The 23,683-nt window shown below is 37.7% G+C and overlaps 1 long non-coding RNA gene across 1 annotated transcript in view; it reads left to right on the plus strand.

The window, feature by feature from the left end:
- The window catches only part of LOC140627495 (uncharacterized), a 70,112-nt gene extending 47,600 nt beyond the window's left edge, over nucleotides 1–22,512 (plus strand). Inside the window, exons 4-5 of the long non-coding RNA XR_012026209.1 lie at nucleotides 20,671–20,804; nucleotides 22,062–22,512. This is a non-coding gene — a long non-coding RNA (uncharacterized lncRNA). The remainder of the gene's footprint in view (nucleotides 1–20,670; nucleotides 20,805–22,061) is intronic.
- Nucleotides 22,513–23,683: the final 1,171 nt, after the last annotated feature.

Here is a 23,683-nt window from a genome sequence, read left to right on the forward strand (position 1 = left end):
TTCACTTTTTACTGCTTTTGTGTTTCTGTTTTTTCCTACCTTCAAACTCTCACTTTTGGTCTTTCCTTCCCACTCACAAAATCCCCACCTGCAGGGCTACTTTGTCATCATGAACTGCTTAATTTTTGTTTGTCTGGGAAACTATCTCTCCTTCTATTCTGAGTAATAACTTTGTTGGTTGGAATATTCTTGGTTGTAGGTTTTTTTTTCTTTTTTTCCTTTTGGCAATTCAAATATATCCTCTCACTCCCTTGTGGCTAGGATAAATTCTACTGAAAAATCTTCTGATAGCATTATGCAGTTTCCTTTGTATGTAACTGTTTACTTTTCTCTTGCTGTTTTTTTTTAATTTTTAATTCTTTCTTTCTTTCTTTCTTTCTTTCTTTCTTTCTTTCTTTCTTTCTTTCAGAGAAGAGGCAGGGCAGAATGAGAGAGAGAGAGAAAGAGAAAGAGAGAGAATCTTAAGCAGGATCCATGCCAGCACAGAGCCTGATGCAAGCAAGGCTCAATCTCACAACCCTGAGCTGAAACCAAGAGTTGAATGCTTAATCAACTAAGCCACTCAGGCACCCCTTTCAGCTTTTAAGATTTTTCTTTATCAATATATTTTGTCATTTCTCTTGCAATATGTCTTGGTGTGAATCGACTTTTGTTGATTTTGTTGGGGATTCTCTATGCCTCTTGGATCTGGATATCTGTTTCCCAGATGAGGGAAGTTTTCAATTATGATTTCTTCAAATAAATTTTCTGCCTCCTTTTCTCTCTTCTTCTGGGTCTCCTATAATATGAATATTATTATATTTGATGGAGTCTTTCAGTGCAATAAGCCTATTATTCTTTTGCATAATTATTTTTCTGTCTTTTGTTCAGCTTGATTAATTTCTACTATTTTGTCTCTGAGATCATTGATTCATTGCTCTGATTCTTCCAGGCTGCTAGTCATTCTATCAAATATGCTTCTGAATTCATTCATTGAGACCTGTATATGTATGCTATGTTATTCCTATGTCTGTGTTAATGATCTTACTGATGCCTTTCACTCTTTTCTCAAGTCCAGCAAGTATATTTATGATCATTATTTTAAATTTTCTATCAGTCATCTTACTTATATCTGCTACACTAAGATCTCCAGCCTTGTCTTTTTCTTTCATTTGGGCCAATTTCATCTGTTTCCTCATTTTGTAAACTAAACATCTCTGTTCCTGCTTCTCTGTGTTAGAAAAGTCAGATATATCTTTTGTTCTTGAAGGTAGTAGCCTTAAGAAGAAATGGGGTCTTGCAGTATAGAGTTTCCTGTTCCCCAAGGCCTGAAAATTCAAGAGTGTCTCCATGTGCATTATTTGCACTTTGCTGTTTGTGTCCTAGCCACTTTATCCTTCAGGCCAGTCACCTGCAGAGGCCCTCTTTGCATGTTGTGCATGGTGTTTATTCTCTGGTCTGAATGTGTTGAATTTTAAATGTGTGCTCTGATTTTTTTGAGAAATGAGATCTGTTACTACCACCACTGGAACTGAGACTGTAATACTCCTGTATAGGCAGCACTTTGGGCAAGTCTTTTGGGGATATCCCCCACACTGGGACTGAGGCACATATGACAGGGAAAGGTATATTCACCAGAGCCGGGGGGGGGAGGGGCTTGGTGTAAGCAAGTTAGGTCCAGGTTGCACTATTTTACACAGGTGGCCATGTGCTTATGTTGAGGGGTGGGTGAAAGGAATAGCATCTGCCAGTTCTTTTGTTCCTAGAAGGATCTCTCCATGAATGCTACTTTTCTGGGATACACTCCAAGATGAACAAACAACTTCTCCACTGTGTTCCAGTGCTCCCACACGGTACAGCTGCGGGTTGTTTACCCCACCTTCTTTTCTAAGAGCAGCACATTGTCTTTTGGACTCTCCTTGTGCCAAGACTGCTGAGTTTTAAAACTCCAAACTTTAAGCCATGGTGGTCACAAGAACTCACAAAATTTAACTGGTGTGAGGTATTAATCTCATTGTAGTTTTCATTTGTATTTCCCCAATGTCTAAGTGATCTGGGGCATTTTTTCATGTATTTGTTGGCTATTTGTATGTCTTCTTTGGAGATATGTCTGTTCATGTCTTCTGCTCATTTCTTGACTGGACTTTTTATTTTGTAGGTGTTGAGTTTGATAAGTATTTATAGATTTTGGATACTAGCCCTTTATATGATAAGACATTTATAAATATCTTCTCCTATTCCATTGTTGACAGTTTCCTTTTCTGTGCAAAAGCTTTTAATTTTGATGCTATCCCAATAGTTCATTTTTGCTCTTGTTGCCCTTTGATTTGAAGACGTGTAAGGCAAGAAGTTTCTGCAGCTGAAGTCAAAGAGGTTGCTGCTGTGTTCTTCTCTAGGATTTTAATGGATTTCCGTCTCACATTTAGGTCTTCCATCAATTTTGGGTTGATTTTTTTTGTATGGTTTAGGAAAGTGCTCCAGGTTCATTCTTCTGCATGTGGCTATCCAATTTTCCCAGCACCATTTATTGAAGAGACTGTCTTTTCCATTGGATATTCCTTCCTGCTTTGCAAAAGAGTATTTGACCATAAAGTTGAGCGTCAATTTATGGTTTCTGTATGGTGTTCCATTGATCTATCTGTCTGTTTCTATGCCAGTACCACACTATCTTGATGATTACAGCTGTGTATTACAGCTTGAGTCTAGAATTGTGATGTCTCCCACTCCCCCCCCCCAACATTTGAGTGTGTTGCTGAATAACATTCTTTGTTTCTTTTCTGTTTGGATGATGTGTCCATCAATTTAAGTGCATTCTTAAAGTCCCCTACTATTGTTTTATTGCTATTGACTGGCTCCTTTATGTTTGTTATTTACTGTGTTATGTATCTAGGTGCTTCCCTTGGTTGCATAAGTATTTACAATTGTTATATCTTCTTGTTCAATTATCCCCTTTATAATTATATAGTGCCCTTTTTTTGTCTGTTATTATAGTCTGTATTTTAAATTTTGTTTTGTCCTATATAAATATTGCTACTCTGGCACTTTTGGACATTAATTTGCATGATAAATGTTTCTCATCCTCTCACTTTCATCTCCAAATGTCTTTAAGTCTAAAATGAATCTCTTTTAGGCAGCATATAGATGGGTCTTGGTTTTTTATCCACTCTGTCACCTCACTTCTTTATTTGATGGAATCAGTCCATTCACATTCAAAATATTTATTGATGGATATGTATTTTCTTGCCATTTTGTTACTTGTTCTCTGCATTTTTGCAGTTTTTCTCTGTTCTTTTCTTCTCTTACTCTCATGGTTTATTGTCTTTCTTTTGTGATAAAACTTGTATTACATTCTTTTTATTCTTCGAGATCTGTTACTTTCTTTTGAATTGTGGTTACCATTAGGCTTGTATATAACTTCTTATGTAAATAGTAGTTTTTATTATATTGGAGTTTTTTGCTTAAATTTGAAACCATTTTTACTCCCAACATACATATTTTATGTATATGGTGTCATATTTTACATAATTTTATTTTGTGAGTTTCTTGACTGATTTTTACAAAAATATTTATTTTTACTGCTTTTGTGATTTTTTTTTACTTTTTTTTTTTTTTACTTTTCATTATTTCACTTATTGTCTTTCCTTTCCATGCACAATATTACTTTTAATATTCCTTGTGTGGCTGGGTTAATCGTCATAAACTCCTTCAGTTTTCCTTATCTGAGATACTTTTTATTTCTTCTTCTATTCTGAATGATAGCCTTACTGGATAAAGTATTCTTGGCTAGAGATTTTTCCCTTTCGGTACTTTGAGTATATAATACCCCTATCTTCTTGCTTGCAGAAATTCTGCTGAAAAATCTGTTGAGAGCCTTATGCATATTCCCTTGTATGCATTTGTCTTGTTTTCTCTTGCTGTTTTTATTTTTTTCTTTATCCCTACTTGTTGCCATTTTAATTATGTGTCTTAATGCAGGCATCCTTGAGTTGATTTTGGGGTGGGCGATCTCTGTGACTGCTGAATCTGGATATTGGTTTCTCTATTCAGAATAAGGATGTTTTCAGTTATTGTTTCTTCAAATAATTTTTCTGTGCTTTTTCTTTCTGTTTTTGTGGGATCCTTATAAGGGGAATGTTATGCTTGATGTAATCCCTGAGTTTCCTAAGACTATTCTCAATTTGCATATTTTGTTGTACCTCTCATTTGCTCAGCTTGATTGCTTTCCATTAATCTGTCTTTCACATCATGACTTTGTTCCTCTGCTTCCTCTAGTCTTTTATTTATTCCATCAAGTATATTTTAAAATTTGGGTATTGAGTTCTTCATCTCTGATCATTGTATCTCTCTGTTAAGGATCTCATGATGTCCTCCACTCTTTTCTCAAGTCCATTGAGTATCTTTATGATTGTTACTTTAAATAGTCTTTCTGCCATATTATTTATATCCATTTCACTTAGGTCTATTGCTGTGATTTTGCCCTGCTTTTTCATTTAGGGCATATTCCTATGTTTCTTCATTTTCTCTAAATCTCTGTATCTTTTTTTCTGTATTAGGAATGTTACCTATGTCTCCTGCTCTTGAAGGTAATGGTCTTATGAAGAAAAGGTCCTGTAGTGTCCTGCAATGCAGCGTCTCCTGTCCTTCAGGATCTGGTGCCTCAGTGGGAGTCTCCTATGTGTATTTCATGTGTCCTGTTGTTCAGTTCTGGCTTCTTTCTCCTTGAGTCAAGTTGTCTACAGAGACTCTCTTTGCCTGTTGCAGGCATTGTTTGGTCACCAGCTAGGGGAGTCACATTTTAACAAGTTATAAACTAGTCTGATTTCAAACTGCCACCTGCCACCACTGCTGCTGGAATTGAAGCCCTGTAAAAGGCAGTAGTTGGGAAAAATGGTGCTGGGGAGATTTGCACAGGTCTTCTGTGGGAGGGACTTCTCAGTGCCAGAAGTGAGGCAAATATGGCTGGAACGTGTGGATCTGCCAAAGTGCATGGTGATATGGCTTGGTGTAAGCAAGTTAGATAGTGAGTGTTGGCACCATGCTAGTTTCAACAGGTGACCATGAGTTTATGCTTAGGAGCTGTAGAGGGAAATAATATGTGGTAGCTTCGTTATTCCTAGAGAAAGTCTCAGTGACCCCTGCTTCTCTTGGACACATTAAAATGTGTAAATAACTCTCCCTTTCATCTGCTCCCTGCATTTTTCAAACTGCTGCTTCCAGGCTGTATCTCTACTAGCTGTTTGTCATGCTGTCTCTTTAAGGGCAAGAACTCAGCTTCCTAATGCCCTCCTCTGTAGTATGTCAGAGAAGAGCCCACTGATTCTTAAAATTTCAAGCTCTAAGACCAACTGGTTGCAATAAATAACAAAATTCAATCCCTCTCACTTTTAAAGCCACATGTTATGGGGATTTGCCTTCTTTGCACAGCCTCCTTGCTAAGATAATCTGTATTTTTCTTTTCTCTGTAACCCCGGCTCCCTTCCAACAATGAACAGCCATGTTCCCTTTTGCTCTGAAACCACATTCTCACCTTCCCTACCTTTTTTGTATGTGGCATGTTCTCTACTTCAGTAGTGGAATTTGTTCTACTGGTGTTCCAGACATTTTTCTAGTTATTTACCCTGCTATGTATGTATCTAGTTTCATCCATAAGACAAGGCAAGCTTAGGATACTTACTTCACTCTGACATCTTTCTAGCCTCCTCTCCTATTGTTTGGTTTATTTAAGAATATCATATTAGTAGAATTATAGAGAATGTAGCCTTTAGGGTTTTTTTAAAATTTTATTTACTGAAGTTTGATTTGTCAACATATACTATAACAACCAGTGCTCATCCCATCAAATGTTCTCCTTAATGCCCATCACCCAGTTACCCCAACACCCCATGCACCTCCCCTTCTGCAGCCCGTTGTTTGTTTCCCAGAGTTAAGAGACTCTCATGATTTGTGTCCCTCTCTAATGTTCCCCATCCCCTAATAATCCCTTTCACTATTTTTTATATTCCCTGTATGAGTGAGTGTATATAATGATTATCCTTCTCTGATTGACTTACTTCACTCAGCGTAATACCCTCCAGTTCCATCCACATCAAAGCAAATGGTGGGTATTAGTCCTTTCTGATGGTTGAGTAATATTGGAGTGTATACATATACCACATCTTCTTTATCCATTCAACAGTCGAATGACATCAGGACTCCTTCCACAGTTTGGCTATTGTGAACATTGCTGCTATGAATGTTGGGGTGCAGGTGGACCAACGTTTCACTACATTTGTATCTTTGGGCTAAATCCCCACTAGTCCAATTGCTGAGTCATAGGGTAGCTCTATTTTTAACTTTTTGAGGAACCTACAAACTGTTTTCCAGAGGGGCTGCACCAGTTTCCATTCCTGCCAACAGTGCAAGAAGGTTCCCCCTTCTCCACATCCTCTCCTACATTTGTTGTTTCCTGTGTTAATTTTAGCCATTCTCACTGTTGTGAGGTGGTATCTCATTGTAGTTATGATTTGTAGTTCCTTGATGGCAAGTGATGCAGAGCATTTTCTCATGTGCTTGTTGGCCATGTCTTTATCTTCTTTGGTGAAATTTCTGTTCAGGTCATCTGCCCAGTTCATGATTGGATTGTTTGTTTCTTGGGTGTTTCATTAGTTCTCTATAGATATTGGATACTAGCCCTTTATCTGAAATGTCACTTGCAAATATCTTCTCCCATTCTGTAGGTTGTATTTTAGTGTTGCTGTATGTTTCTTTTGCTGTGCACAAGATTTTTATCCTGATTAAGTCATAGTTCATTTTTGTTTTTGTTTCCTTTGCCTTTATAGATATATCTTGAAAGAAGTTACTGTGGTTAAGTTCAAAAAGGTTGTTGCCTGGGTTCTCCCCTAGGATATTGATGGATTCTTGTCTCACATTTAGATATTTCATCCATTTTGAGTTTATCGTTGTGTGTGGTGTAAGGGAATAGTCTAGTTTCATTATTTTGCACATGGCTGTCCTATTTTTCCAACACCATTTATTTAATAGATTGTATTTTTTCCAGGGGATATTCTTTCCTGCTTTGTTGAAAATTAATTAACCATAGAGTTAAGGGCCCATTTCTGGGTTCTCTATTCTGTTCTGTTGATCTAGGTGTCTGTTTTTGTGCCAGTACCATGCTGTCTTGATGATCACAGCTTTGTACTACAGCATGAAATCAGGCAATGTGATGCTTCAGCATTCTTTTTCTTTTTCAATATTTGTCTGACTCTTCAGGGTCTAAATCTTAAGGTCCTTTGTTCTAACGCTGTGAAGAAAGTCCAAGAAATTATGATAAGGATTGCATTGAACATCTAAATTGCTCTGGGTAGCATAGACATTTTCACAATATTAATTCTTCCAATCCATGAGCATGGAATGTTTTTCCATCTATTTTTGTCTTCCTCAATTACTTTCAGAAGTGTTCTGTAGTTTTTAGGGTATAAGTCCTTTACCTCTTTGGTTAGGTTTATTCCTAGGTATCTTATGATTTGGGGTGTAATTATACATGAGATTTATTCCTTAATTTCTTTCTTTGGTCTCATTGTTCCTGTATAGAAATACCACTGATTTCTGCGCACTCATTTTGTATCCTGCCACATTGTTGAATTGCTATATGAGTTCTAGCAATTTTGGGATGGAGTCTTTTGGGTTCTCCATATACAGTATCATGCCCTTTGCAAAGAGGGAGAGTTTGACTTCTTCTTTGCCAATTTGAATGCCTTTTATTTCTTTTTATTGCCTGATTGCTGAGGCTAGGACATCAAGTACTATGTTGAACAGTAGTGGTGAGAGTGGACATCCCTGTCATGTTCCTGATCTTAAGGGAAAGGCCCTCAGCTTTTCCACTTTGAGAATGATATTCACTGTGGGCTTTTCATAAATGGCTTTTAAGATATTGAGGAATGCCCCTCTATCCCTACACTTTGAAAAATTTTAATCAGGAATGCATGCTGTATTTTGTCAAATGCTTTCTCTGCATCTAATGAGAGGGTCATATTGTTCTTGTTTTTTCTCTTATTGATGTGACCTATCATGTTGATTGTTTTACTAATACTGAACCACTCTTCAATCCCAGGGATAAATCCCATTTGGTCATGGTGAATAATCTTCTTAATGTACTGTTGGATCCTATTGGTTAATATGTTTTTAAGAATATTTGCATATGTGTTCATCAGGGATATTGATCTCGAATTCTCCTTTTGGTGACATCTTTGTCTGGTTTTGAAATCAAGGTAAAGCTGGCCTCATAAAACAAGTTTGGAAGTATTCTGTTCCTTTCTATCCTTTGAAACAGCTTTAGTAGAATGGGTATTCTTCTTTAAAAGTTTGGTAGAATTCCCCTGGGAAGCCATCTGGCCCTGGATTTTTGTGTCTTGGGAGGTTTTTTGATGACTGCTTCAATTTCCTTCCTGGTTATTGGCATGTTCATGTTTTCTGTTTCTTCCTGTTCCTGTTTTTGTAGTTTGTGGTTTTCCAGAAATGCATCCATTTCTTCTAGATTGCCTAATTTGTTGGCATATAGCTGCTCATAACACATTATTAAAATTGTTTGTATTTCTTTGGTAATGGTTGCGATCTTTCCTCTTTCATTTGTGATTTTATAAATTTGAGTCCTCTTTTGTTAATAAGGCTGGCTAATGGTTTATCTATCTTATTAATTCTTTTAAAAACCAACTCCTGGTTTTGTTGAATGGTTCTACAGTTCTTGTCTCTATTTCATTGAGTTCTGCTCAAATATTTATTATTTCTCTTTTTCTGTTTGCTGTAAGTTTTACTTGGTGTTCTTTCTCCAGTTCTTTATGTACAAGGTTAGCTTGTGTATTTGAGTTTTTTCCCAGTTTTTGAGGGAGGCTTGTATTGACAGGTGTTTCCCTTTTATGACTGCTTTTACTGCATCCCAAATATTTTGGTTTTATCTTCATTTTTCTTAGCTTCCATGAGTCTTTTGAATTCTTCTCTAATTACCTGGTTGACCCACTCATCTTTTGGTAGGATGATCTTTAACCTCCACGTGTTTGAATTTCTTCCAAATTTCTTCTTGTAATTGAATTCAAGTTTCAAAGCTTTATGGTCTGAAAATATGCAGGGGACAATCCCAATCTTTTGGTATTGGTTGACACCTACTTTGTGACCAGTATGTGGTCCATTCTGGAGAAAGTTCCTTGTGCACATGAGAAGAATGTGCATTCATTTGCATTAGGAAGTAATGTTCTGTATATATTTGTGAAATCTGTTTCATCCACTGTATCATTCCAGGCCTTGTTTCTTTGGTGATGTTCTACTTAGAAGATCTGTCATTTGCAGAATGGCCATGTTGAATCTTCTACTATTAGTATATTATTTTCTAAATATCTCTTTATTTTGGGTTATTAATTGATTGATTGATTTGGCATCTGCCACATTAGGAGCATAAATATTCATGATTATTAGGTCTTCTTGTTGGGTAGGCCCTTTAAGTATGATATAGTGTCCCTCTTCATCTCTTACTATAATCTTTGATGTAAACTTTAAGTTATCTGATATGAGGATCATACCCCAGCTTTATTGTGAGGACCATTTGAAAGGTAAATGGTTCTCCACCCCTTCATTTTCAGGCTGGAACTGTCCTTAGGTCTACATTGAGTCTCTTATAGACAGCATATAGATGGGTCTTGCTTTTTTTATCCAGTCCAATACCCTGCATTTTTTGATAGAATCATTTAACCAATTCATGTTCAGAGTAAGTATTGAAAGATATGAATTTAGTGCATTGTAATACCTATTCAGTCCCTGTTTTGTGGATTATTTCTTTGGGCTTCCTCTTTCTTTTATAGGGTCCCCCTTAATATTTCTTGCAGAGCCAGGTTGGTCCTCACATATTCTTTCAGTTATGTCTATCCTGGAAGCTCTTTATCTCTCCTTCTATTCTGAATGACAGCCTTGCTGGATCATGTATCTTTGGGTGCATGTTCTTCTCATTTAGTACCCTTTATATATCATGCCAGGCCCTTCTGGCCTGCCAGGTCTGTGTGGAGTGGTCTTATGTTAATCTGATATTTCTCCCCATATAATTTAAGAATCTCTTGACTCACACTGCTTTAAGAAACTTTTCTTTATCTTTAAAATTTGCAAGTTTCACTATTAAATGCTAAGGTGCTGAACGGTTTTTATTGATTTTGTGGGGGTGTCCTCCCTATCTCTTGGGTCTGAATGCCTAATTCCTTCCACAGATTTGGAAAGTTCTAAGCTATGATTTGCTCAAGTATTTGTGGTCCTCTCTCTCTCTCTCTTAACCTCTTCTGGAATCCCCAGTATATGTATATTCTTCCTTCTCAAGCAATAATTAATTTCCCTAAGCCTTTGCTCAAGGGCTTTTAATTGTTTTTTATTCCTTTTATCCTCAGCTACCTTCCTATCATCAGCTTCTGTGCTACTTACTGTTTCTTCCACCTCATTAACCCTAACAGAATATCCAGTTTGGATTTTATCTCATTTAATTTTTTTAAATTTATTTTTTATTGGAGTTCAATTTGCCAATATATAGCATATCACCAGTTCCCATCACACAGTAACCCAATCCCTCACATACCTCCCTTTCCACTACCCCTTGTTCATTATCCAGAGGGAGGAATCTCCCATGTTCTGTCACTATCACTGATATTTTCACTCATTTTCTCTATTTTCCCCTTTATTCCCTTTCACTATTTTTTATATTCCCGAAATGAATGAGACCATATAATGTTTGTCCTTCTCCGAATGACTTACTTCAATTAGCATAATACCCTCCAGTTACATCCATGTCGAAGAAAATGGTAGGTATTTGTCGTTTCTAATGGCTGAGTAATATTCCATTATATATATATCTACCACATCTTCTTTATCCATGTATCTTAGGATGGGCACAGAGGTTTCCTCCACAGTTTGGATATTGTGGACATTGCTGCTATAAGCATTAGGGAGCAGGAGTGCCAACGTTTCACTGCAACTGTATCTTTGGGGCAAATCACCAGCACTGTAATTACTGGATTATAGGGAAGTTCTATTTTTATCTCTTTGAGGAACTTCCACACAGTTTTTCAGAAAGCTGTACCGGTTCACAATCCCAACAGTGCAAGAAGGTTCCCCTTTCTCCACATCCTCTCCAACATTTGTTGTTTCCTGCCTTGTTAATTATCCCCATTCTCACTGGTGTGAGGTGGTATCTCATTGTGGTTTTGATTTGTATTTCCCTGATGGCCAGTGATGCGGAGCATTTTCTCATGTGCATATTGGCCATGTCTATGTCTACCTCTGTGAAATTTCTGTTCATGTCTTTGCCCATTTCATGATTGGATTCTTTGTTTCCTTGCTGTTGAGTTTAATAAATACTTTATATATCTTGGATACTAGCCTTTCTCTTATACGTCTTTTGCCAATATCTTGTCTCATTCTGTAGGTTGTCTTTTAGTTTTGTTGACTGTTTCTTTTGCTGTGCAGAAGCTTCTTATCTTGATGAAGTCCCAATAATTCATTTTTGCTTTTGTTTCCCTTGACTTCATGGATGTATCTTGCAAGAAATTGCTGTGCCCAAGTTCAAAAATGGTGTTGCCTGTGTTCTCCTCTAGGAATTTAATGGATGCTTGTCTTGCATTTACATCTTTCATCCATTTTGAGTTTATCTTTGTGTATGGTGTAAGAGAATGGTCTAGTTTCAGTCTTCTGCATGTGGCTGTCCAATTTTCCCAGCACCATTTATTGAAGAGACTCTTTTTTCCACTGGATAGTCTTTCCTGCTTTGTTGAATGTTAGTTGACCATAAAGTTGAGGGGGCATTTCTGGATGCTCTATTCTTTTTCACTGATCTATGTGTTTGTTTCTGTGGCATTACCACACTGCCTTGATGATCACAGATTTGTAGTACAACCTGAAATGTGGCATTGTGATGCCCCTAACTCCGGTTGTCTTTTTCAATGTACCCCTGGCTATTAAGGGTCTTTTCTGATTCCACACAAATCTTAAGATGATTTTGTTCCAACTCTGTGAAGGAATTCCATGGTATTCTGATAAGAATTGCATTAAATGTGTACACTGCCCTGGGTAACACTGACATTTTCACAATATTAATTCTTTCAATCCATGAGCATGGAATATTTTTCCATCTCTTTGTGTCTTCCTAAGTTCTTTCAGAAATGTTCTGTAGTTTTTAGGTTATAGATACTTTACCTCTTTCGTTAGGTTTATTCCCAGGGATCTTATGCTTTTGGGTGCAATTGTAAATGGGATTGACTCATAAATTTCTCTTTCCTCAGTCTCATTGTTAGTGTGTAGAAATGCCATTGACTCCTGAGCATTGATTTTGTATCCTGCCATACTGCTGAATTGCTGTATGAGTCTTAGAAATTTTATGGGGAAGTCTTTCGGGTTTCCTACATACAGTATCATGTCATCTGCAAAGAGAGAGAGTTTAACTTCTTCTTTGCCAATTTGAATGCCTTTTAGTTTTTTGGGGGGCCTGATTGCTGAGGCTAGGACTTCTAGTACTATGTTGAATAGCAGGGGTGAGAGTGGACATCCCTGTCTTGTTCTTTATCTTAGGGGAAAGGCTCCCAGTGTTTCCCCATTGAGAATGATATTTGCCGTGGGCTTTTGGTAGATGGCTTTTAAGATGCTGAGGAATGTTCCCTCTATCCCTACACTCTGAAGAGTTTTGATCAGGAATGGATTATGTGTGTTGTCAAATGCTTTCTTTGCTTTTATGGAGAGGATCATATGGTTCTTGTTTTTTCTCTTGCTGATATGATCTATCACATTGATTGCTTTACCAGTGTTGAACTAGCCTTGCATCACGGGGATAAATCCCACTTGGTAATGGTGAAGAATCTTCTTAATGTACTGTTGGATCCTATTGGCTGGTATCTTGTTGAGAATTTTTGCATCTGTGTTCATCAGGGATATTGGTATCTAATTCTCCTTTTTGCTGAGGTCTTTGTCTGGTTTTGGAATTAAGATGATACTGGCCACATAAAACGAGTTTGTAAGTATTCCATCTCTTTCTATCTTTCAGAACAGCTTTAGTAGAATAGGTATGGTTTCTTCTTTAAATGTTTTATAGAATTCCCCTGGGAAGCCATTTGACCCTGGACTTTTGTGTTTTGCGAGGTTTTTGATGACTGCTTCAAATTCCTCCCTGGTTATTCATCTGTTCCCTTTTTCTATTTCTTCCTGTTCCAGTTTTGGTAGTTTGTGGCTTTCCAAAAATGCGTCTATTTCTTTAGATTACCTAATTTATTGGCATACAGTTGCTCATTATATGTTTTTAAAATCATTTGTATTTCCTTGGTATTGGTGGTGATCTCTCCTTTCTCATTCATGATTTGATTAATTAAAATTTTTTCTCTTTTGTTTTTCATAATGCCGGCTAATGACTTATCTATCTTATTAATTCTTTCAAAGAACCAACTCCTGGTTTTTTTGATCTGTTCCACAGTTCTTCTGGTCTCTATTTCATTGAGTTATGCTCCAGTCTTCATTGACTCTCTTCTCTGCTGGGTATAGGTTTTATTTGCTATTCTTACTCCAGTTCCATTAGGTGCAAGGTTGCCTGGTGTATTTGAGTTTTTTCCAGTTTTTTGCGGGATGCTTGTATTGCGATGTATTTCCCCCTCAAGACTGCTTTTGCTGTATCCCAAAAGATTTTGAACAGTTGTATCTTCGTTCTCATTAGTTTCCATGAATCTTTTTAATTCTTTCCTAATTGCCTGGTTGACCCTTTCATCTTTTAGCAGGATGGTCCTTAACCTCCACGTGTTTGAAATCCTTCCAAACTTCTTCTTGCGATTTAGTTCTATGTATAAAGTATTATGATCTGGAAATATGCATGGAACAATCCCAATCTTTTGGTATTGGTTAAGCCCTGTTTTGTGACCCACTATGTGGTCTATTCTGGAGAAAGTTCCATGTGCACTTGAGAAGAATGTGTATTCAGTTGCATTTGGATGTAAAGTTCTGAAAATATCTGTGAAATCCTCTGGTCCAGTGTATCATTTAAAGCTCTCGTTTCTTTGGAGATGTTGTGCTTAGAAATCTGTCGATTGTAGAAAGTGCTGCATTCAAGTCACCAAGTATAAGTGTATTATTATCTAAGTATGTCTTAACTTTGGTTATTAATTGATCGATATACTTGGCAGCTCCCACATTCGGGGCATAAAAATACATGATTGTTAGGTCTTATTGTTGGCGAGATCCTTTAAGTATGATATAGTGTCCCTCTTCATCTGTTACTACAGTCTTCGGGATAAACTTTAATTTATCTTATATAACGATGGCTACCCCTGCTTTCTTTTGAGGACGATTTGAAAGTTATATGGTTCTCCAACCTTTCATTTTCAGGCTGGAGGTGTCTTTAGGTCTCAAATGAGTTTCTTGTAGACAGCAAATAGATGAATCTTGCTTTTTTATCCAGTCTAAGACCCTGCACCTTTGATGGGGTCATTAAGCCCATTCACGTTCAGAGGTACTATTGAAAGATATGAATTCAGTGTCATCATGATACCTGTTCAGTCCCTGTTGTTGTGGATTGTTTCCTTGGACTTCCTCATTCTTTTACAGAGTCCCCCTTAATATTTCTTGCAGAGCCAGTTTGGTGGTCACATATTGTTTCAGTTTCTGTCTATCTTGGAAGCTCTTTATCTCTCCTTCTATTTTGAATGAGAGCCTTGCTGGATAAAGTATTCTTGGCTGCAGGTTCTTCTCCTTTATGACCCTGAATATATGTTGCCTTCCCTTTCTGGCCGGCCAGGTCTCTGTGGAGAGGTCTGCTGTTATCCTAATGCTTCTCCCCATAAAAGTTAGGGATTTCTTTTCTCTTGCTGCTTTAAGGATTTTCTCTTTATCTTTGGAATTTGCAAGTTTCACTATTAAATGTTGACGTGTTGAGAGGTTTTTATTAATTTTAGGCGGGATCTCTCTATCTCCTGGATCTGAATGCCTGTTTCCCTTCCCAATTTAGGGAAGTTCTCAACTATGATTTTTTCAAATACACATTCTGGACCTCTGTGCCTTTTGGCGCCCACTGGAACCCCAATTACATGTAGATTTTTCCTTCTGAGGCTGTCATTTATTTCCCTTAACCCATCCTCATGATCTTTTAATTGCTTTTCTCTTTTTTCCTCAGCTTCCTTCCTTGCCATAAACTTGCCTTCTATGTCATTCACTCATTCTTGTTCCTCATTAACCCTCGTCTTTAGGACCTCCAGTTTGGATTGCATCTCCTTTAATTGATTTTGAATTTTGGCCTGATTAAGTCTAAATTCTGCAGTCATGAAGTCTCTTGAGTTCTTTTTGCATTTTACAGAGCCACCAGTAACTTCATAATTGTGCTTCTGAATTAGCTTTCTGACTTCGAATTGTAATCCAAATTCTTTAACTCTGTGGGAGAGAGTACTATTTCTGATTCTTTCTTTTGTGGTGAGTTCTTATTTCTAGTCATTTTGCTCAATTCAGAGTGGCTAAAAACAAGTTGTATTAGGAAAAGGAAGGGAAAAAAAGAGAAAAACAGGGGGGAAACAAAGAACAAAAACAAAAACACAAAACAATACAAGAAAGATAAAGAAAAAGGAAAAACAAGAAGGGTTATCCTCTGATTCTATATACTACAAGTCCCTCGACTTCCCCTGGACCTTTCCAGCACTGCTCAGCCAAGAACTTGCTCTTCCCCTGTCCTTCCAGCTGGTCTTCTGGGGTGGGGCCTGCTGTGCTGATTCTCAGGTGTGTGCACCTGGGGGAGCTGCCCTGCTCCCTGCCAGGTGCACGGCTCAGTGGGAGCTGTTTATCCTGTGAGGCCCCTGTTCCCTGGAAGCTCTGCTCCATCCCATGCACAAGGTCACACAGGGAGGAACAACCACAGCTGTGGCGGCCAGATCTCCAGCCCTGGATTCACCTCCGGCAGTAGCTACTGCAGTCTCCCAGTCCATACTGGCCTGGATGCTCCAGGGGCGGGGTCTCTGATCTTTACAGCTCAGGGCTGGTGGTAGCAGGAGTGTCCTCACTGTCCTGTGCCCTCCAGGCCTCCCCGTATCCCGGGGGAGAGTGCAGGATCCTGGACTCTGTCCCCCTGCGGCCGGGGCTCCGGGGCCTGGGCGGCTGGAATCGTACTCATGGGGCCACTCATCCCCTTCCATGCGGAGCCCCCGCCTGAGCCCTCACCTGAGCCACTCCCGAGGCCTCACCCGGCACGTGTTCCAGCCCTTTAGGGAGCTCGGCGGGTGGTGGGTGGCTCGCTCTCCCGCGGGGCGCACTTCCTCTGTTAGTGACCCTGGGAAACTGGGGGCTCCACTGCCCCTCCTGTGGTCCTGCCTGAGTTCCCTGGGAGCGCCTTTCTGTCTGGGAAGATTTGTAAAGTTCATGCTTCTCCGGGTCTGGCTTTCCTGTCCTGGAGGCTCTCGCTGCCCGACCTTAGCTGGTCTCCTCCCGGGGGCCCCTCCCCTACTGGATGTTTTTTTATTTATTTATTTTCTATCTCCCTACCTTGATGGATGCATGAACTCTTCTCACTGTGGCATTCCAGCTATTCTCTCTTTCAATCTCAGGCCGAATTCGTAGGTTTTCAGGATGATTTGAACCTTATCTAGGTAAGGTGGTGGAGACAGTTGACTTGGGGACCCAACTCCTCTGCCCTCTTGCCCTGCCCTCATTCAATTTATTTTTAATTTCGCCCTGATTAGATCCTAATTCTGCAGTAAGGAAGTCTCTAGAGTCCTTTATGCTTTTTTTTTCCCAGAGCCACCAGTAGCTTTATAATCATACTTCTGAATTGAATTACTAACATCATATTGAAATCCAAATTCTGAAACTCTGTGGCAGAGAATACTGTTTCCCGTACTTTATTTTGTGGTGAAATCTTCCTTCTAGTCTTTTTGTCTATTAGAGAGTGACTGTATGAGTGGTCTGAGTCAAAATTATCAACCACAACCTAAGTAAAATACACCCTAGATGACTCCAAAGAGGTCAGACTGGAACATAAAAGAATAAAAAGAACAGAACAAAGAAAAACAAAATGACCACTAAAGTGAAAACCAATTTTCAAATCATAGTAGTAAAAATAAAAAGCTAAAAACCAAAAAGAAAGAAGAAGAAAAAAGAAAAAGAAAAAAAAGTAAAGAAAAGAGGAAAAAGAGAAATAGAAAAAGGGAGGATGGTGGTGGTGAGTAAGTGGTAGCGGAGAGAAAATCTAGACTCCCTGAGGGGGTTCTAGAGGGTGATCCTATTGGTTCTGAGTGTTTTGTTCCTTATGTTAGAAGATGCTCAATCCAAAATTTATATAAACCAGCCATACTTATATAAAGACCCAACACTGACCACCAAAACATAAACAAGATAAAAAGGGGGGGGCAGAATGGGAGATAATATAATTTCACATAATGAACCAAAACAGAACCACTTGGTTCTGGGTGTATGTTGGTCATGTTTTAGGAGATACTAATTTCCACTATTGTGAAACAAAATGAGGCAGAAAAAGCAAAAAAACAAAGCAAATACTCATATGTCATATATCTCCCAAAATTAAATTGAATACATTGAACAGAATCCAGAAGTGAAAAATATATCTAAGATATGTAATTGTAGAAATGTGAAAGTCAAAAAGGAAAAAAAAAACCTTAAAAATGAAGAGCTGGTAAAATATTATAGTTGAAGTGAAATTGGCAATTTCTAGTTTGCTATAAAAATGAGTCATAATGGGGATTCCTGGGTGGCGCAGCGGTTTAGCGCCTGCCTTTGGCCCAGGGTGCGATCCTGGAGACCTGGGATCGAGTCCCACGTCAGGCTCCCGGTGTATGGAGCCTGCTTCTCCCTCTGCCTGTGTCTCTGCCTCTCTCGCTCTCTCTGTGTGTGACTATCATAAAAAAAAAAAAAAGTCATAATGGAAGAAGAAAAAAAAAACTAAGAAAAAAAAAAAAAGGACCCTCTAGTTTTATATAGTATTTTCCCTCAGTTCTGGAGTTTTCCAGTGCTGCTTGGTCAATAAATTGGTCTTCCCTTGTTCTTCCAGCTAGTCTTCTGGGGGAAAGTTATGCTGTGCTAATTCTCAAGTTTCTGTGCCTAGGCAGAGATGCCCCACCCCTTGCCAGGTGCTGGACTCAGTATGAGCTGTTTATCCTGTGAGGCCTTTGTTCCCTAGAGGCCCTGCCTCTTCCAGGCACAAGGTGAATCAAAGGGGGAAAACAACAATGGCGACAAACAGATTTCCAGCTCTGGAGTCCAGCTCTCTGCGGGTAATTGCAGTCTCCCAGTCCGCACTGGCCTAGATGCTCCCGGGGCCGATTCCAGTGCACTGATTGGCACAGCTCACAGGGCACCCAGCGACAGGAGAGTTCTCACTGTCCTGTGCCCTCCTCGCTTCTGCCTGTCCCAGGGGGAATGCATCATGGGCTTTGTGTGTTTGGGCTTCTTGTGCCATTGGACTGTGCTCCAGGGGACCGCCTCTCCGAAAGGGAATGGGGCACAGCCACCTCCAAACAGAGCAGCCTCGCCTAACTGACTGGCTTCTCCCAAATGCCCCAGAGGGCTGCAGCGCTCCAACCCTTTACCTATATCTGACCAAGGTTTGCGTTGAGATTTCCCCTGGTCTACCCTCCCCTTATAGTGACTTCGGGAATCTTCGGGCTTCACTGTCCCTCCTGCAATTCTGCCCGATTTCCCTGCTTAGCACTTTTCCATCAGGGAAAACTCTGGCATGGATTTTTAAAGTTCTCCCTTCTCCAGGGATGGACTTTCCTGCCCTGGAGGCTTTCCTGATCTGCTTTAGCAGGGCTACTCACGGTTCCCCTCCCCCACAATTTATTCTTTTTCATTTTTTTTTTTCACCTTCCTACCTTGTTAGAAGCGAAAAATTTTCTCTCTGTAGCACTCCAGCTGTTCTCTCTTAAAATCTCAGGTCAACGAGCAGTCGGTGGCTCAGCGGTTTAGTGCTGCCTTTGGCCAGGGTGTGATACTGAGGACCTGGGATTGAGTCCCACATCGGGCTCCCTGCGTGGAGCCTGCTACTCCCTCTGCTTGTGTCTCTGTCTCTCTCTGCATCTCTCATGAATAAATAAATAAAATATTAAAAAAACAGAGAAAGAAATCTCAGGTCGAATTCATAAGTAAGTGTTCGGAATATTTTGAAAGTTATCTAGGTAAGTTTGTGGGGCCAGATGAGTTGAGACAGCTACTTCACCATCTTGCCCCTCCCTAGAATGTAGCGTTTTGACAATGTTATTGAATGGATTCATAGTCTTTTCTTTTTAGTTTTTTCATAGTTTATTCTTTTTAAATTTCTGAGTCATATTCAACTCTGCATGTACTACACTGTGTTTACTCATTTATTCATGGGTTTCCAGAGGTATTTGTGTTGTTCCTGGTGTCTCATAATTATGAATAAATTAGCTATAAACATCATTGTATTGGTTTTTGTGTGAAGTAGAATATTTATTCTACATGGGAAAATACATGTCAATGGGATTACCAGATCGCATGGTAAGTACATGTTCAAGTTTTTAAGAAACAACCATTTTTTTTTCTCAAGTGACTGTATTATTTTGCATTTTTATATGCAGTGTATAAGAGCTCCGATTGGTTCCATAAATTCATAAGCCCTTAGTATATCATTAAAAATTATTTAAACCATTTAGGTGTATAGAGATATCTCATTGTGTTTCTCACCTGCTTTTCCATGAAAACTGAAAATGATTATTTTGTGTGCTCATTTGCCATCCATATATTTTGTTAAGTGTTTATTAATATATTTCCTCCTGTTTGTAAGTTTATTGTTTGTATGTTATTGATATCTGAATGTTCTTTTTATATTTTGGTTATGAGTCCTTTATCAGACATATGTTTTGTAAATATTTTCTCCTAATATGTATCATGTCTTTTCTTTTTTATTAAAAGAATTTATTTATTTATTTATTTATTTATTTATTTATTTATTTATGAGAGAGAGGCAGAAACATAAGCAAATAGAGAAGCAGGCTCCATGTAGGGATCCTGATGTGGGACTTGATCCCAGAACTCCAGGATCACGTGAAGCTGAAGGCAGACACTCAACTGCTGAGCCACCCAGGCGTACCTGTAGCTTGTCTTTTCATTACCTTGGCAATGTCTTTTGGAGAAAAGTTTTTTTTTTTTATAATGTCCATTATTTATTTTTATTCTCCTGTGAATATAATTTTGTTAAATATTTATAAATATTTTCCTAATCCAGCCACATAATTTTCTCTTTGCTTTCTTCTATTAGTTTTATGATTGTTGGTTGCTGAAACATTTTGAGACAGTGTGTGTGTATATAATATTAGTTTTCAATCAAGTTTACCTTATGTTATGTTATTTTATTTATTTTGGATAGAGATATCCAATTCTTCCAGCACCATTAATGAAAAGACTATTGATTCTTCATCAATTTGCTTTGAACTTTTGTTTTAAATGAACTGCCTATTTATATGTAAATCTGTTTCTTGATTTGCATCATTTTTTAACAAAGAGAAATGCATTAAATATATAGGAAAATGTATGAGCAAAGGTATAGGGGGATAAAAGTAAAGTCCCACCCTTTTGGAATAGTAAAAATAACCTGATATGGGTTTAGTGGAAACACAAATAAAAGTATAGTAATTGGATTGTTAGATTGATATAAGGTTTTGGATTACCTTGAATATGATGTTCTCTTCTGATTTTCCTTTTCAGGCAACTTGTAACAATGTATTGACACAAACAGCGAAGTATTTTTTAAGGATCATCTCCATGACCATATAGAATATAATTGAGTATGTAATTAGACTGAAAAAGGGACAGCAGTTATCATAATTTCTGCAATCAAGGTAAGAAATGATGAAGGCCTGTATTAGGGCATTAGCAGTGACAAGGAAAATTTTTAAAAAATTGAAAAGAGGTATAGACATGAAACATTTCAGATTAAAATTTCCTGGGGTCTCTTAAGTGTGTAGTTAAGGGATTGAGGCTAACAGAGAAAAGAAATAAAAAACTAAAACCAACTCCACATTTTTGAATATGACTGGGAGTTAACATGTCATAATGCAATGTACTTGAGACAAATTCATTCAAATTCTGAATCTAACACCTAATGTCATATGAATATAAACAAGTGATAAAATACTATTCACATCCCTATATATAAAAGGAGAGTATTATCTGCCTCATAAACTTATGAGGAAAGATGAAATACCATTGATGCAATAGTAGATAATTAATATATTGTTGTAACTTTGAAAATTTCTGATCTGGGGCACCTGGCTGACTAATTTGATAAAACATGTGACTCTTGATCTTGGAGTTGTAAATTTGACACCACATTGGGTATACAGGTTACAGACAAAAATTAAATATTTTTTAAAAATAAAAAAATGGTTCTACAAACACACATAATAAAAATTATACATGTGGGAGAATAATGATATATATTTGGATTTGGACATGCTGATATCTAAATATCAATATGGCAGTATTCAAGGCAATTGAAAATACATGACAAAATCTTACAACAGAATTAGAAATGTGGATTCGTATTCATAGAAATGTGACAATTGAAATTTTAAGAGTGGTTTAATTTGCTTAGGTTGGGCAGGGGCCAGAGGCCAAGAAAAGACCTTGTGGGAGTAGTTTTAAGACAACTTTGACATAAGGGGAAAATGAACAAAGAAGAGTCAGTGAAGAATGAAAAACAAGTTAGAGGTGGAATAAGAAATAGAAGAGTGCACAGTCAATGAAAGTAAAGAGAAAGAAATTTTCAAAAAGTGGCTTGTCATTAGAGTGGTATATTCCAGATTTAGATTATGTGAAGTACTGAGAATAGGCTTTTGAATTTTTATTTAGGGTTTTCTAGCTGACTTCTGAGACAACAATTTCTGTAAGTGTGATAAAGGCAGAATTCAAAATCACATAGATGGAAATCTTATCTTAAAGTAAAATAAATGCATAACTTATTCTTTTCATATGTTTGTTGATAAAAGGAAGAAGATAGATTTAAAAATGTAAATTTAGGTATTAAGAATGATGACAGCAATGTTTTCTGTTTTGCTTTGTTTTGGTCGTTGTTGTTTGTTTGTTTGTTTTCATAGGCCCACTATATATTTGATGGTAGAAAGGAATGAAGAGAGTTTAGAGATGAAAAATGACTGAAGATGAGTGAAGAATCAAGGAAATATAAAATTAACCAAATAGCAGGGTTATTTTTCAAATGAACATGTCCTCTTAAATAACATTAAAAAAACAGAAGATGAACATGGCTTAAAGATTTTAAAAAGGGAATTTAGGAATTTTGCAAGTTTTCAGAAAAGTATTTGATATTCTTATCCTTATGTTTGAAACAGATGAAAAGCTAAAAAAATCCTTCATCTTCAAAATCACTGATAAGTACTTTCAGTATATTTAATGATGCAAATGTTCACTCTATGACACTCTACTTATCCTTGAAACCAAGGGAATTTTAGTAATTTATACTACTTTTCTTTCCTCACACCCTCTTAACAGAGCCATCACTTGTCAGCTTCAACTATGCTATGTACATATCACCTGTAGAGAATAAAATGTATTGATAATGACATATCTTTATTGGTGTCACTGATTAACTCATAGGGCAACAATAATGAAATGCTATTTGAAGAGTGAGGTATAAAAGCTGCTAGCTGCTCACAAGCAGTAAGGTTTGACATAGTTAAGGAATTAAACAGGAAGCTCAATTCAGAGTTGGAAGATTTAGTAAGAGTTTTTAATGAGCAAAATCAATACTTTAAATGATAGATAATACTTTGTATTATGCTCATCATATTTTTAAATATTTATTTATTTATGTATTTATGTATTTATTTATTTATTTATTTATTTATTTATTTATGAGAGAGAGAGAGAGAACAGCAGGGAAGTGCAGAAGAAGAGAATCTGAAGCAGAATCCATGCTAAACATGTAGCCTGACATGGGGCTGTATCTCATGACACTGAGATCATGACCTGAGCCACGACCAAGAGTCAGATGCTTAACTGACTGTGCCACACAGGTGCCTGAGCTTGTCATATTCCTTAAAAAGAACATTGTATATGAAATAAACATTCCTTAACTAAATTAAAAGAGACAGAGAGCCATGAGTTTTCTCACTCATTTTAAGAGTCTGTAATACAAATAATTGTGAATTAGGAAAATTAAGTAAGTGACTCAAGGTTTGGTCACACAGACAATACTACAGCTGATTTTCAAACTGCATATCCAGAAGTCTTTTCTTTAGAACACAGGTTAAGTGGAGTTTGATATTGTTTCACAGTTCTTGTACTCACTGAACATTTTAGTCAACACCACCACTCCCAGCTTCTCTTCCAACACTTTGGAACTTTAGACGATTTTTACTGGAAAGGGATATAAATCTATATTTTTATTGTTGCTACCTTTTCTTTCTGAGGAAAGAAACAATTCAGTATTAATTTCACTGGAAAAAACTCAATAGGAAATAATAAAATTATTCCCTTGGCATTAAATATTTATTGAAGACAAAGTGGAAATATTCTGAAGTTACCCTTCTTAGGGGGTGGGGCACCTGGCTGGCTCAGTTGGTTTAGTGAGCAACTCTTGATTACAGGGCTGTGAGTTTCAGCCCTTTGTTGAGTGTGATTACTTTAAAATGCATTTGGTTCAGATCATGATCCTGGAGGGCCAGGATCAAGCCCAGCACTGGGCTTCCTGCTCAGCAGG

Source organism: Canis lupus, chromosome X (genome assembly GCF_048164855.1).
Source record: "Canis lupus baileyi chromosome X, mCanLup2.hap1, whole genome shotgun sequence".
NCBI classification, from domain to species: Eukaryota; Metazoa; Chordata; class Mammalia; order Carnivora; family Canidae; genus Canis; species Canis lupus.